We start from the raw sequence: 12,637 nt of genomic DNA, 5'->3' as shown, positions 1-12,637 counted from the left end.
ATTCTCGCGGAGAGGCTGGGACTCCTAGCAGCATTGATAACTATGATGCTAGGAGTCCAGCTCCTTGAATTGTGGTTAGCCTGGGAATTACGTAGCTTCTGCTTCTCATGCTGCATCTTCTTCTTCTGTAAGTCCTCTCAGGGCCCCAACGTTAGTTACTTCAGAGTAAGAATCAGGCTATATTATATTGCAGGGTCCGTTCCCTTCTCCAAGTGACTAATGCTGGGACCCTCATTCAAATGTTTAAAGCAACTGAGAAGCGGCAGGCCCCTATTTTTTCATCATTGTGGCCGGGCCCCTGACGGCAGTACCAGTAGTACTGCCCTGGTCCACAACGGCAAAAGGACTTTTCATCCGCATTTTCCACCCTATACTTATGTAATTTCAATTATTCTTATACTTCTCACTTGTTTAAAATGCTACATCTTCTGTAAAATAAGACACCTTTCTAGATTGTTTTAACTTAGTTATGTAGGGTAAGACGGGGTTAGGAAGGAATAGTCTTATGTGTGGCCGAAATAGACTTAATTTGTTTTTTAGATGAATGATTTGCAGCTGATCAGTGGGGAAGGATCTCAAGGCAAGTTTGATGATCCCACAGTTTACCCGGCTACCCCTGTACACCAGTGCCATACCACAGTATCCAGTATAACTCATGATAGGTAGGTTCCTGTACAGGCCACCATGACAAAGTAAGTTAATAACAAAAGGAGGGCAAAATGTGAGAGTATAAGGGTTAATTCCTTGTTATTGAACTTACTAATATTAACTTTCTGGGAGTGCAGCCAACTTTGGGTAGGTAGCACCGTTGGCATTCTGTTACAATTTAACGTTTGCTCTAGAGGGAATCGCGTGTTGCTGATTGGCCAAGCTGAAGGACGGGTGGCTCATATTTGAATATTGAATATGATAACAACATTATGTTTATACAATAACTCTGTGTGTATAAATAAAATCTGTAGGGGCTTTTCGGAATCTGCATGATACACTTACCACTGTGTGTTTCGTATTATTCTCTGCCCATACTTGAATTGATCTACCTGTGAGAAAAGCTTTGTTAGGAGCTTTGATAGAATTCTGCATTTATGATTATGATGACTCTTATTATAGTACGGTGCAGGTACCTTGAGTGAGAACTTTATTGAACATAGAGGACCACATCATTGCACACAGTCTTGTAATTCTGTTCTCAAATAATCTCACTCTTGCAGTTACAGAATTAGGTGGGATACTGCGCCCTCTGGTGGCCGTCCTTGTGTTAGTCACCAGGAAAGTGCTAGAGAATTGTTAATAATCCAGAGCACTGCTTCAATCATTCGATGGAACATAGATGATGAAAAGCTCAGCCAACTAAGGGCATGTAATAGAGTGCGGGAAAAATGGGCTGCGCACAGCCATGTGACTTGTATTGCTGTGAGATGTCCTCCTACTTCTCCTACAAATGTCTCACAGGCTCAGAACTGACATGTTTCCAAAGACTAAAAGGCCCCCACTGTACTATTAAAAAAACAAAGCACACCCTCCACTGTGCCATCGGGTGTTACATGGTCACTTGGTGCTAAGGTAAGTCAAGGGCCTAGAAGTGGAAATATAAGGGAATGTCCAAACATAGCGTAAATGCTGCAGATTTTCTGTAACGTATTTCATTGCAGAAAATCTCTAGCGTATTACAGTAGCAGCAGAGTGGATGAGTTATGAACAAATTTCATCCAGACACTGGAGAAAAATTTTGCTGAAAAACTGTTCATAAATTGACCTGCAGTGCGTTTTTTTAATCCGCTTAATATTAATTTATGCTGCGAAATCGCTGCTTTTCTGCTGCTGGTTTTCTCCATTGAATTCCATGGGGAAGTAAAACCCACAACATATAGCAGATGTTGCGATTTTTGTGGCAGAGAAGCTGCTATTCCGCCGCAAAAATCGCTACTCAGAAAAAAACAAAGACTATACTTACCAGATCTCTCTGCTTCTGTGTCCAACCCGGCCCCCAGGGATGTTGTTTCATCCCATGTGACTGCTGCAGCCAATTGAAGAATTTAGCAGTCACATGGGTTGAAACGTTATCCCAGTAGGCCGGGCTGCAGGACAACAGAGGGACGCATTGCCATGACTACGGGAAGGGCCGTATTTGGAGTTGGTACTGCCCTAGGCACTTTTAGTGCTAACGCCCCTGATAACGCAACTTTTCCACCGCAAAAATCGCAACATGTGCTAATTGTTGCAGGTTTTACCTCCCCAATGAATTCTTTTTCAATATGTCTTTATTAAACAGTTGAGACATCAGAAAATATATGTGTATAACAGTTCTACTCGCAGGTAGAAGTAAATAGTTAGAACCGATAAAAACACAGGGACATATACAAAAAAACACCGAAAAAGGCCATACTTACAAATGGACACAGCCAGGCCAGAAATGCTGATGAAAGGGCGAGCAGGTGCTTTAAATAATAAAAGCCACTCCCACTAGTCTTGAGGGGAGTGGTGTGTGGTGCATGGGATGTGTAGTAAGAAATAATAAATGAATAGTGTGTGTGCAAGTGTAATACTATAAGTGAAATATAGGGGGCAGTAATAAATGAAGTGCCTCAATAGAAATAAATGGATAATGGGGTGCAAGTGAGTGAAACATGGAGGGATAGTGTGTACGTCATGAGGCACAACGTGTATAGCCAGGTAGAAGCCTATTTGTGACGCCTTGATAATTCATAGAGCGGGCTACCCTGCTTGCTATGCCAAACAACAACACACCATGCTCTCCCAGCATCAAAGACCCGGCTGTGTCCAAGAGAAGCGAATATACATAATAATGAAAAATACCTGGGGTATTGGTAATCATTTTGGCCAAAAGGACGCAAGCTCGCAATCCACGACAAGGATCCCCAGACTTGCGAGTCCCTAAATCCTAAACTGGAACAGAACGTTCCTGATGCACAAACAGAACCGATAAAAACACAGGGACATATACAGAAACACCGAAGAAGGCCATACTTATCAAGGCGTCACAAATAGGCTTCTACCTGGCTATACACGTTGTGCCTCATGACGTACACACTATCCCTCCATGTTTCACTCACTTGCACCCCATTATCCATTTATTTCTATTGAGGCACTTCATTTATTACTGCCCCCTATATTTCACTTATAGTATTACACTTGCACACACACTATTCATTTATTATTTCTTACTACACATCCCATGCACCACACACCACTCCCCTCAAGACTAGTGGGAGTGGCTTTTATTATTTAAAGCACCTGCTCGCCCTTTCATCAGCATTTCTGGCCTGGCTGTGTCCATTTGTAAGTATGGCCTTTTTCGGTGTTTTTTTGTATATGTCCCTGTGTTTTTATCGGTTCTGTTTGTGCATCAGGAACGTTCTGTTCCAGTTTAGGATTTAGGGACTCGCAAGTCTGGGGATCCTTGTCGTGGATTGCGAGCTTGCGTCCTTTTGGCCAAAATGATTACCAATACCCCAGGTATTTTTCATTATTATGTATATTCGCTTCTCTTGGACACAGCCGGGTCTTTGATGCTGGGAGAGCATGGTGTGTTGTTGTTTGGCATAGCAAGCAGGGTAGCCCGCTCTATGAATTATCAAGGTGTCACAAATAGGCTTCTACCTGGCTATACACGTTGTGCCTCATGACGTACACACTATCCCTCCATGTTTCACTCACTTGCACCCCATTATCCATTTATTTCTATTGAGGCACTTCATTTATTACTGCCCCCTATATTTCACTTATAGTATTACACTTGCACACACACTATTCATTTATTATTTCTTACTACACATCCCATGCACCACACACCACTCCCCTCAAGACTAGTGGGAGTGGCTTTTATTATTTAAAGCACCTGCTCGCCCTTTCATCAGCATTTCTGGCCTGGTTGTGTCCATTTGTAAGTATGGCCTTTTTCGGTGTTTTTTTGTATATGTCCCTGTGTTTTTATCGGTTCTGTTTGTGCATCAGGAACGTTCTGTTCCAGTTTAGGATTTAGGGACTCGCAAGTCTGGGGATCCTTGTCGTGGATTGCGAGCTTGCGTCCTTTTGGCCAAAATGATTACCAATACCCCAGGTATTTTTCATTATTATGTATATTCGCTTCTCTTGGACACAGCCGGGTCTTTGATGCTGGGAGAGCATGGTGTGTTGTTGTTTGGCATAGCAAGCAGGGTAGCCCGCTCTATGAATTATCAAGGCGTCACAAATAGGCTTCTACCTGGCTATACACGTTGTGCCTCATGACGTACACACTATCCCTCCATGTTTCACTCACTTGCACCCCATTATCCATTTATTTCTATTGAGGCACTTCATTTATTACTGCCCCCTATATTTCACTTATAGTATTACACTTGCACACACACTATTCATTTATTATTTCTTACTACACATCCCATGCACCACACACCACTCCCCTCAAGACTAGTGGGAGTGGCTATTATTATTTAAAGCACCTGCTCGCCCTTTCATCAGCATTTCTGGCCTGGCTGTGTCCATTTGTAAGTATGGCCTTTTTCGGTGTTTTTTTGTATATGTCCCTGTGTTTTTATCGGTTCTGTTTGTGCATCAGGAACGTTCTGTTCCAGTTTAGGATTTAGGGACTCGCAAGTCTGGGGATCCTTGTCGTGGATTGCGAGCTTGCGTCCTTTTGGCCAAAATGATTACCAATACCCCAGGTATTTTTCATTATTATGTATATTCGCTTCTCTTGGACACAGCCGGGTCTTTGATGCTGGGAGAGCATGGTGTGTTGTTGTTTGGCATAGCAAGCAGGGTAGCCCGCTCTATGAATTATCAAGGCGTCACAAATAGGCTTCTACCTGGCTATACACGTTGTGCCTCATGACGTACACACTATCCCTCCATGTTTCACTCACTTGCACCCCATTATCCATTTATTTCTATTGAGGCACTTCATTTATTACTGCCCCCTATATTTCACTTATAGTATTACACTTGCACACACACTATTCATTTATTATTTCTTACTACACATCCCATGCACCACACACCACTCCCCTCAAGACTAGTGGGAGTGGCTTTTATTATTTAAAGCACCTGCTCGCCCTTTCATCAGCATTTCTGGCCTGGCTGTGTCCATTTGTAAGTATGGCCTTTTTCGGTGTTTTTTAGAAGTAAATAGTTAGTCTCAAATAATAATTAACCTATAAGTTTTAACATTTTGAGAAAATGGGATTCAAAATAATATGGATAATAAAAGAAAGGTAAATAAAATAAATGTTGTGAAGAACGTATACAGGTCATCATAAAGAAAAAATAAAATGTATACAATAGACAACGTATGAGCTCCCACTAGAAAGGGAGAGGTACGGCATATACAGAATTATTCCAACACATCCAATCTCTACAGAACCGGTCATGTCTTTGTATGCTACAGGCATAAATATATTCATATTGATAGTTTGTATTGACTTTTTTAATGATGTCTGTGATGGTCGGGACGTTACATGTTTTCCATCTGAACGCTACAGCTGATGTGGCAGATATTAATATATGACATATTACAATTTGGAATTGTTTGGGAATAACATCAATTCCAAGCCGTAGTAACCCAAGTTCCGGCGTGAGGTTGATATTTTGAGTTGTAATCTCATTTAGTAGTGTGCTAATTGATTGCCAAAAGGTTAATAATAAAGGACATTCCCAAAATATGTGAAGTATGGATCCCAAATGGTTACAACCTCTCCAACATTGGGGCGATGCATCACTATATATTCTGGAAAGTTTATATGGAGTGAGATACCATCTATAGAATATTTTATAATATAATTCTTGATGATTAGTACAGGAAGAGGATTTAAGAGAGATGGAGAATGCTCTTAACCACTGGTCTCTTGAAAATTGGCCGTTCAGATCTCTATGCCATTTAGATATATGTGTTTGATTTTCAAAGGTAAGTGATTGGGAACCAATCTGATAAAACGTGTGAATACCTTTAATTGTTTTTAATTGGTTATTTAAGTACGTAGAAGCCGGCATAGGTAGGGAGAGTAATGGATATGGAATTTCTCTCATAATCGTTCTTATCTGCAGAAATTTGTAGAATTCAGTTTTATCTAGTTTGTATCTGAATGATAAGTCAGAGAAGCAACATAGATTATTTTCCACATATAGATCATCTATATATGTTAAGCCTGCGTTTATCCAGCTGTTTATGTCTAGATCTGGAAGAAAGTCATTCAAGATTTGGAATGGGATTTTCTCTATTTTGGTAGGCATATCAAGATGTTTATATTTAGTAAAATTGTTCCAAATTTGTAAAGTAGCGCGTACTGTAGATGTGGAGCTGTGTTCTGGCCTATATTTAATGGCTTTTGAGTACATTATATTTTTTAAGTTATCTACTCCTAGGGAAGCTTTTTCTATGTCTACCCATTTCTTATCAGAATGAGGGAGCCACCATTCTTTGAGTTGGTCTAGTATGGCAGCATGGTGATATAACTTCAGATTCGGAACACTAAAACCTCCATCAGATTTATGTTGTGCCATCGTTTTTAAAGCTATCCTTGGTTTTTTGCCCGACCAGATAAAGTTAGACATTTGTTTATGTAGTTGGTTTATTATATGGAGGGGGATAAGAATGGGAATTGTTCGTGATTTATATAGTATAACAGGTAAGGTCATCATTTTATATAATGCAATTCTACCACACCAGGATGGTTCAGATTTACTCATATGATCTAAATCTTTCTGAAGTTGAACGATTAGAGGCTTAAAGTTCTTATCAATCAAGGCCTTGATTGACGAGGTTAGCTCTATACCTAGATATGGGATAGATTGATCGTGCCATTTAAATGGAAAGGAATGGGTTATAATGTCCTTCCTCCCCAATGAATTCAATGGGCAAAACCTGCAACAGAATACCAGCAATCCCACAGTATGGGTATGTGCACACGATGAGAGGCTTTTACGTCTGAAAAGACAGACTGTTTTTAGGAGAAAACAGCTGCCTCGTTTCAGCCGTAAAAGCTCCTCTTCGTATTATGCGAGGCGTCTGTGACGCTCGTAAATCTTGAGCTGTTCTTCATTGAGTTCAATGAAGAACGGCTCAAATTACGTTGCAAAGAAGTGCCCTGCACTTCTTTGCCGAGGCAGTCAATTTATGCGTCGTCGTTTGACAGCTGTCAAACGACGACGCGTAAATTACAGGTCATCTGCACAGTACGTCGGCAAACCCATTCAAATGAATGGGCAGATGTTTGCCGACGTATTGTAGCCCTATTTTCAGACGTAAAACGAGGCATAATACGCCTCGTTTACGCCTGAAAATAGGTCGTGTGAACCCAGCCTAAAAATTGACATGCTTGCGGATTAAAGAAATGCACTGCAGGTCAATTTATCAATGTTTTTTGGTGTTTTTTTTATGCTGAGTGTGGATGAGATTTGTTCAAATCTCATCCACTCTGCTGCTACTGTATTGTTCTGTAGATTATTCGCAATGAAATCCATTGTGGAAAATCTGCAGTGTTTACGCAACGTTTGAACTGACCCTAAAAGAAATGCTCAGTGCTGCCCCATTAAAATTCCCTCCCTTGTCCCCCACATGAACACTGGTGCCTATTTCCGCTATCATTGATTAGGTCACAGTTTATTTTTATTTTTTTTAACAAAAAGACTCCTTTCCCGACTGGAGCAAATTACGCCCCACTGGTTACATCAGTACATTGTCCTACTTTTAAAAGTAGGCCAATGAACTGAGGTAACCTTGGATCACGTGATGTAAACTAACCAATGGACAGCTTAGAGCTATTACTGCTTAGTTTACTGTCACAGAGCAAGGAAGGTAAGTATAATAATGTTTTTTCTTTTTTTTAGCTATTAGGGTATGTTCACACGGTTTATTTTCGGACATTTTTTGGACCGTAAGTGGCTGAAAAACACCCGAAAAATTGGAAGCAGAACACCTCCAAACATCTGCCCATTGATTTCAATGGGAAAAATGGCGTTATGTTTCCAGTGGCGGATTATCATATGGGCGGTACGGGCGGCCGTCCGGGGCCCGATGCTCCCAGGGGGCCTATGGCAGCCCGAACCGCACATAGTCTTATAAAACTATTCAGCGCGCTAGCACAGCAAACTGCCGCTACAGAGATGGGGAGAAGGAGCAGGGAATTGGCCAGGATAGGGGTAAGTAGCAGGCGTTAAGCACGTCTGCTAGTGCTTAGGACACGCCTCTCTAACACTGCGGGCGCCGCCATTGAGTAACAGAACAGCGACGGACGGCTGTTCTGTTACTCCAAAGCTGGAAGAAAAGCTGGAAGAGAAGAGTCGGGCGGGCGGTCACCGTCGCTGAGGTTAGTACTGGCTGCCGGTTTATCCTCCTGCCCAACTAACATTAAAGTCACTGGCTGAGGCTACGTGGGGGATTATGCAGTAAGGGGGAGGGCTAACCATCTAACTGACGGCAGCTAGCTCTATGGGGGGGATAATAGTTTCCCCCCCATAGAGCTCTCTTCAGTCAATTAGACGCTCAACCCCCGCCCCCTTGCAGTATAGTAACTACTGAGGACCCTATGGGGGAAGGGGGGATTATTCCTAGAGCCCTCTGCCTGCAGTCAGATGGTTAGACCCCCTTGCAGTATAACTCCCCCCCCCCTCATAGAGCTCTCAGCAGTTATTATATATATATATTTCTTTTAATAAAAATGTGTGTTTGGTGCAACTTTGTAATTACATTTTATTAAAAAATATTTTCACTTTTTGAGATACAGCTGCTTTGTATCCTGCATCCGTCAGGTCAGCAGGACTGACGGGATCAGTGAAACGGGCCCTGCGCTAAATTATAATCTTAGATGTGATAGATTTGAGGTGGATCCTGCATGTCACTGATCCTGTCAGTCCTGCTGAACTGACGGATACAGGATACAAAGCAGCTGTATCTCAAAAAGTAAAAATATTTTTTAATAAAATCAATCAATCACACTGATACACACACATACATTATATATATATATATATATATATATATATGTACATATATATATATATATATATATATATATATATATATATATATATATATTGTAAAGAATCTGCCAGACACAGCTTCTGTGTCGACGCCCGTGGGTAATCTGTCTGCACCTGCTCCTATGTCTGTGAGACTGACTCCATCTTCCACCACTCAGGATGGCAGGCTTAGGAGTGGGAGAGCCTATCACAGCCTGGCCAGACGGAGCTAGGTCCCGCCCACTGTCTATTTATACCTGCCTTTCCTGTTCCTCCTTTGCCTGTGATTCTGCTCTGCTTGTTTCCTGGCTCTGCTGCTGCTGCTTGAACTACTGATCCTCTGCTTGTTATTGACCTTGGCTTACTGACCACTCTCCTGCTCAGCGTTTTGTACCTCGTGCACTCCTGGTTTGACTCGGCTCGTTCACTACTCTCGTTGCTCACGGTGTTTCCGTGGGCATCTGCCCCGTTTCCCTAGCTTCTGTGTACCCTTGTCTGTTTGTCTGTCGTTCACTTACTGAGCGTAGGGACCGTCGCCCAGTTGTACCCCGTCGCCTAGGACGGGTCGTTGCAAGTAGGCAGGGACTGAGTGGCGGGTAGATTAGGGCTCACATGTCTGTCTCCCTACCCCGTCATTACATATATATATATATATATGTACTACCGTTCAAAATTTTAGGGTCACTTAGAAATTTCCTTATTTATGCATGAAAAGCACAGTTTTTTTCAATGAAGATAACATTAAATTAATCAGAAATATACTCTATACATTGTTAATATGCTAAATGACTATTCTAGCTGCAAATGTCTGGTTTTTAATGCAATATCTACATAGGTGTATAGAGGCCCATTTCCAGCAACCATCACTCCAGTGTTCTAATGGTACATTGTGTTTGCTAACTGTGTTAGAAGGCGCTAATGGATGATTAGAAAACACTTGAAAACCCTTGTGCAATTATGTTAGCACCGCTGTAAACGGTTTTGCTGTTTAGAGGAGCTATAAAACTGACCTTCCTTTGAGCTAGTTGAGAATCTGGAGCATTACATTTGTGGGTTCGATTAAACTCTCAAAATGGCTAGAAAAAGAGAGCTTTCATGTGAAACTCGACAGTCTATTCTTGTTCTTAGAAATAAAGGTTATTCCATGCGAGAAATTGCCAAGAAACTGAAGATTTCCTATAACGGTGTGTACTACTCCCTTCAGAGGACAGCAAACACAGGCTCTGAACAAAGTAGAAAGAGAAGTGGGAGGCCCCGCTGCACAACTGAGCAACAAGACAAGTACATTAGAGTTTCTAGTTTAAGAAATAGACGCCTCACAGGTCCTCAACTGGCAGCTTCATTAAATAGTACCCGCAAAATGCCAGTGTCAACGTCTACAGTGAAGAGGCGACTCCGGGATGCTGGCCTTCAGGGCAGAGTGGCAAAGAAAAAACCATATTTGAGACTGGCTAATAAAAGGAAAAGATTAATATGGGCAAAAGCACACAGACATTGGACAGAGGAAGATTGGAAAAAAGTGTTATGGACAGACGAATCGAAGTTTGAGGTGTTTGGATCACACAGAAGAACATTTGTGAGACGCAGAACAACTGAAAAGATGCTGGAAGAGTGCCTGACGCCATCTGTCAAGCATGGTGGAGGTAATGTGATGGTCTGGGGTTGCTTTGGTGCTGGTAAAGTGGGACATTTGTACAAGGTAAAAGGGATTTTGAATAAGGAAGGCTATCGCTCCATTTTGCTGGAAGAGTGCCTGACGCCATCTGTCAAGCATGGTGGAGGTAATGTGATGGTCTGTGGTTGATTTGGTGCTGGTAAAGTGGGACATTTGTACAAGGTAAAAGGGATTTTGAATAAGGAAGGCTATCGCTCCATTTTGCAATGCCATGCCATACCCGGTGGACAGCGCTTGATTGGAGCCAATTTCATCCTACAACAGGACAATGACCCAAAGCACACCTCCAAATTATGCAAGAACTATTTAGGGAAGAAGCAGGCAGCTGGTATTCTATCTGTAATGGAGTGGCCAGCGCAGTCACCAGATTTCAACCCCATAGAGCTGTTGTGGGAGCAGCTTGACCGTATGGTACGCAAGAAGTGCCCATCAAGCCAATCCAACTTGTGGGAGGGCCTTCTGGAAGCATGGGGTGAAATTTCTCCCGATTACCTCAACAAATTAACAGCTAGAATGCAAAAGGTCTGCAATGCTGTAAATGCTGCAAATGGAGCATTCTTTGACAAAAGTAAAGTTTGAAGGAGAAAATTATTATTTCAAATAAAAATCATTATTTCTAATCTTGTCAATGTCTTGACTATATTTTCTAGTCATTTTGCAACTCATTTGATAAATATAAGTGTGAGTTTTCATGAAAAACACAAAATTGTCTGGGTGACCCCAAACTTTTGAACGGTAGTGTATATGTATATATATATATATATATATATATATAATTATAATATAAAGTTTTTAAATGTGTACATAGCCTTGTGGCACTATATACAAGGGGGAGCGCTGTGAGGCACTATATACAAGGGGGAGCGCTGTGAGGCACTATATACAAGGGGGAGCGCTGTGTGGCACTATATACAAGGGGGAGCGCTGTGTGGCACTATATACAAGGGGGAGCGCTGTGTGGCACTATATACAAAGGGGGAGGGCTGTGTAGCACTATATACAAGGGGGGGGCTGTGTAGTGCTATCCACAGCTGTATGTGTGTGGCGCTCTTTATAGGGGGGGCTTTTTAGTGCTATTTACAAGAGGGGGAGGGCTGTGTGGCGCTCTCTACAGGGGGGCTGTATAGCACTATCTATAGGGGCTGTGTGTAACGCTCTCTACGGGGGGATGTGTGATATATAGAGGGGGCTGTGTATGGCGATATCTATGGGGGTGTGTAATATCTACAGGGGCTGTGTGTGGCACTATGTACAGTGGCCTGTGTGTATGTGGTGTTTTACAGTGTGTGGTATTATTATATTCATGCGCGCAGTGTTTGGTGCTATTATATTTAGTGGCACAGTATGTGGCACCATGATAACTTTATTTTCGTTTATAGGTGTGGAAATGTTGGAAAAGTGAGGAGACGTCTGAGTGGCAAATTCTGCAGAAATGAGTCATGGCCGGGAGAAGTCGTCATGAGCTCTGGACCGGATGGAGAAGAAAAGAGGAAAAAACTACTAGAATCTGAGAGGTCGTCACCTGTGAGTCACTAGATTTATAGATATTTTGTCACCTCTCCTGACATGTTTATTATAGGAAATCCTTGTATTTCACAAAAAGTCTTTCTGCAGTCCAGGACTGATAGACAATTCCCCTTGTCAGGAGGATGTGTCCCTGCACAGTGTGATACTGTCAGTATGTAGGGACACAGCTCTGTGACAAGGGGAATCGTAACACCCATTTGTTAATGCTTGCCCAAAAAGGTAGTTTTAAAAATAGTTACGGCGTGGCAGGGCGGCGGTGCGGAAGGGGGGCCCAAGTTTGGGTAACAGCCCAGGGCCCATGGTCTACTTAATCCGCCACTGTATGTTCCAACGGGGTGTTTTTTACGCGACCGTTTTGAAAAACGGGCGCTTTAAAAAATGCCCGCGAAAAATAAATGCATGTCACTTCTTGAGCCGTTTTTGGAGCAGTTTGATTAAATAGAAAAACAGCTAAAAAAA

The 12,637-nt window shown here is 42.1% G+C and overlaps 1 long non-coding RNA gene across 1 annotated transcript in view; it reads right to left on the bottom strand.

The window, feature by feature from the left end:
* LOC142750979 (uncharacterized) overlaps nt 1-12,637 on the bottom strand; it is a 34,578-nt gene that overhangs the window by 17,892 nt on the left and 4,049 nt on the right. The window contains exon 2 of the long non-coding RNA XR_012882661.1: nt 994-1,040. This is a non-coding gene — a long non-coding RNA (uncharacterized LOC142750979). The remainder of the gene's footprint in view (nt 1-993; nt 1,041-12,637) is intronic.

This window comes from Rhinoderma darwinii, chromosome 3 (assembly GCF_050947455.1).
Source record: "Rhinoderma darwinii isolate aRhiDar2 chromosome 3, aRhiDar2.hap1, whole genome shotgun sequence".
Classification (NCBI taxonomy): domain Eukaryota; kingdom Metazoa; phylum Chordata; class Amphibia; order Anura; family Rhinodermatidae; genus Rhinoderma; species Rhinoderma darwinii.
Note: the sequence above shows the minus strand (reverse complement) of the source record. Positions and strands in the feature narration are given on the sequence as shown.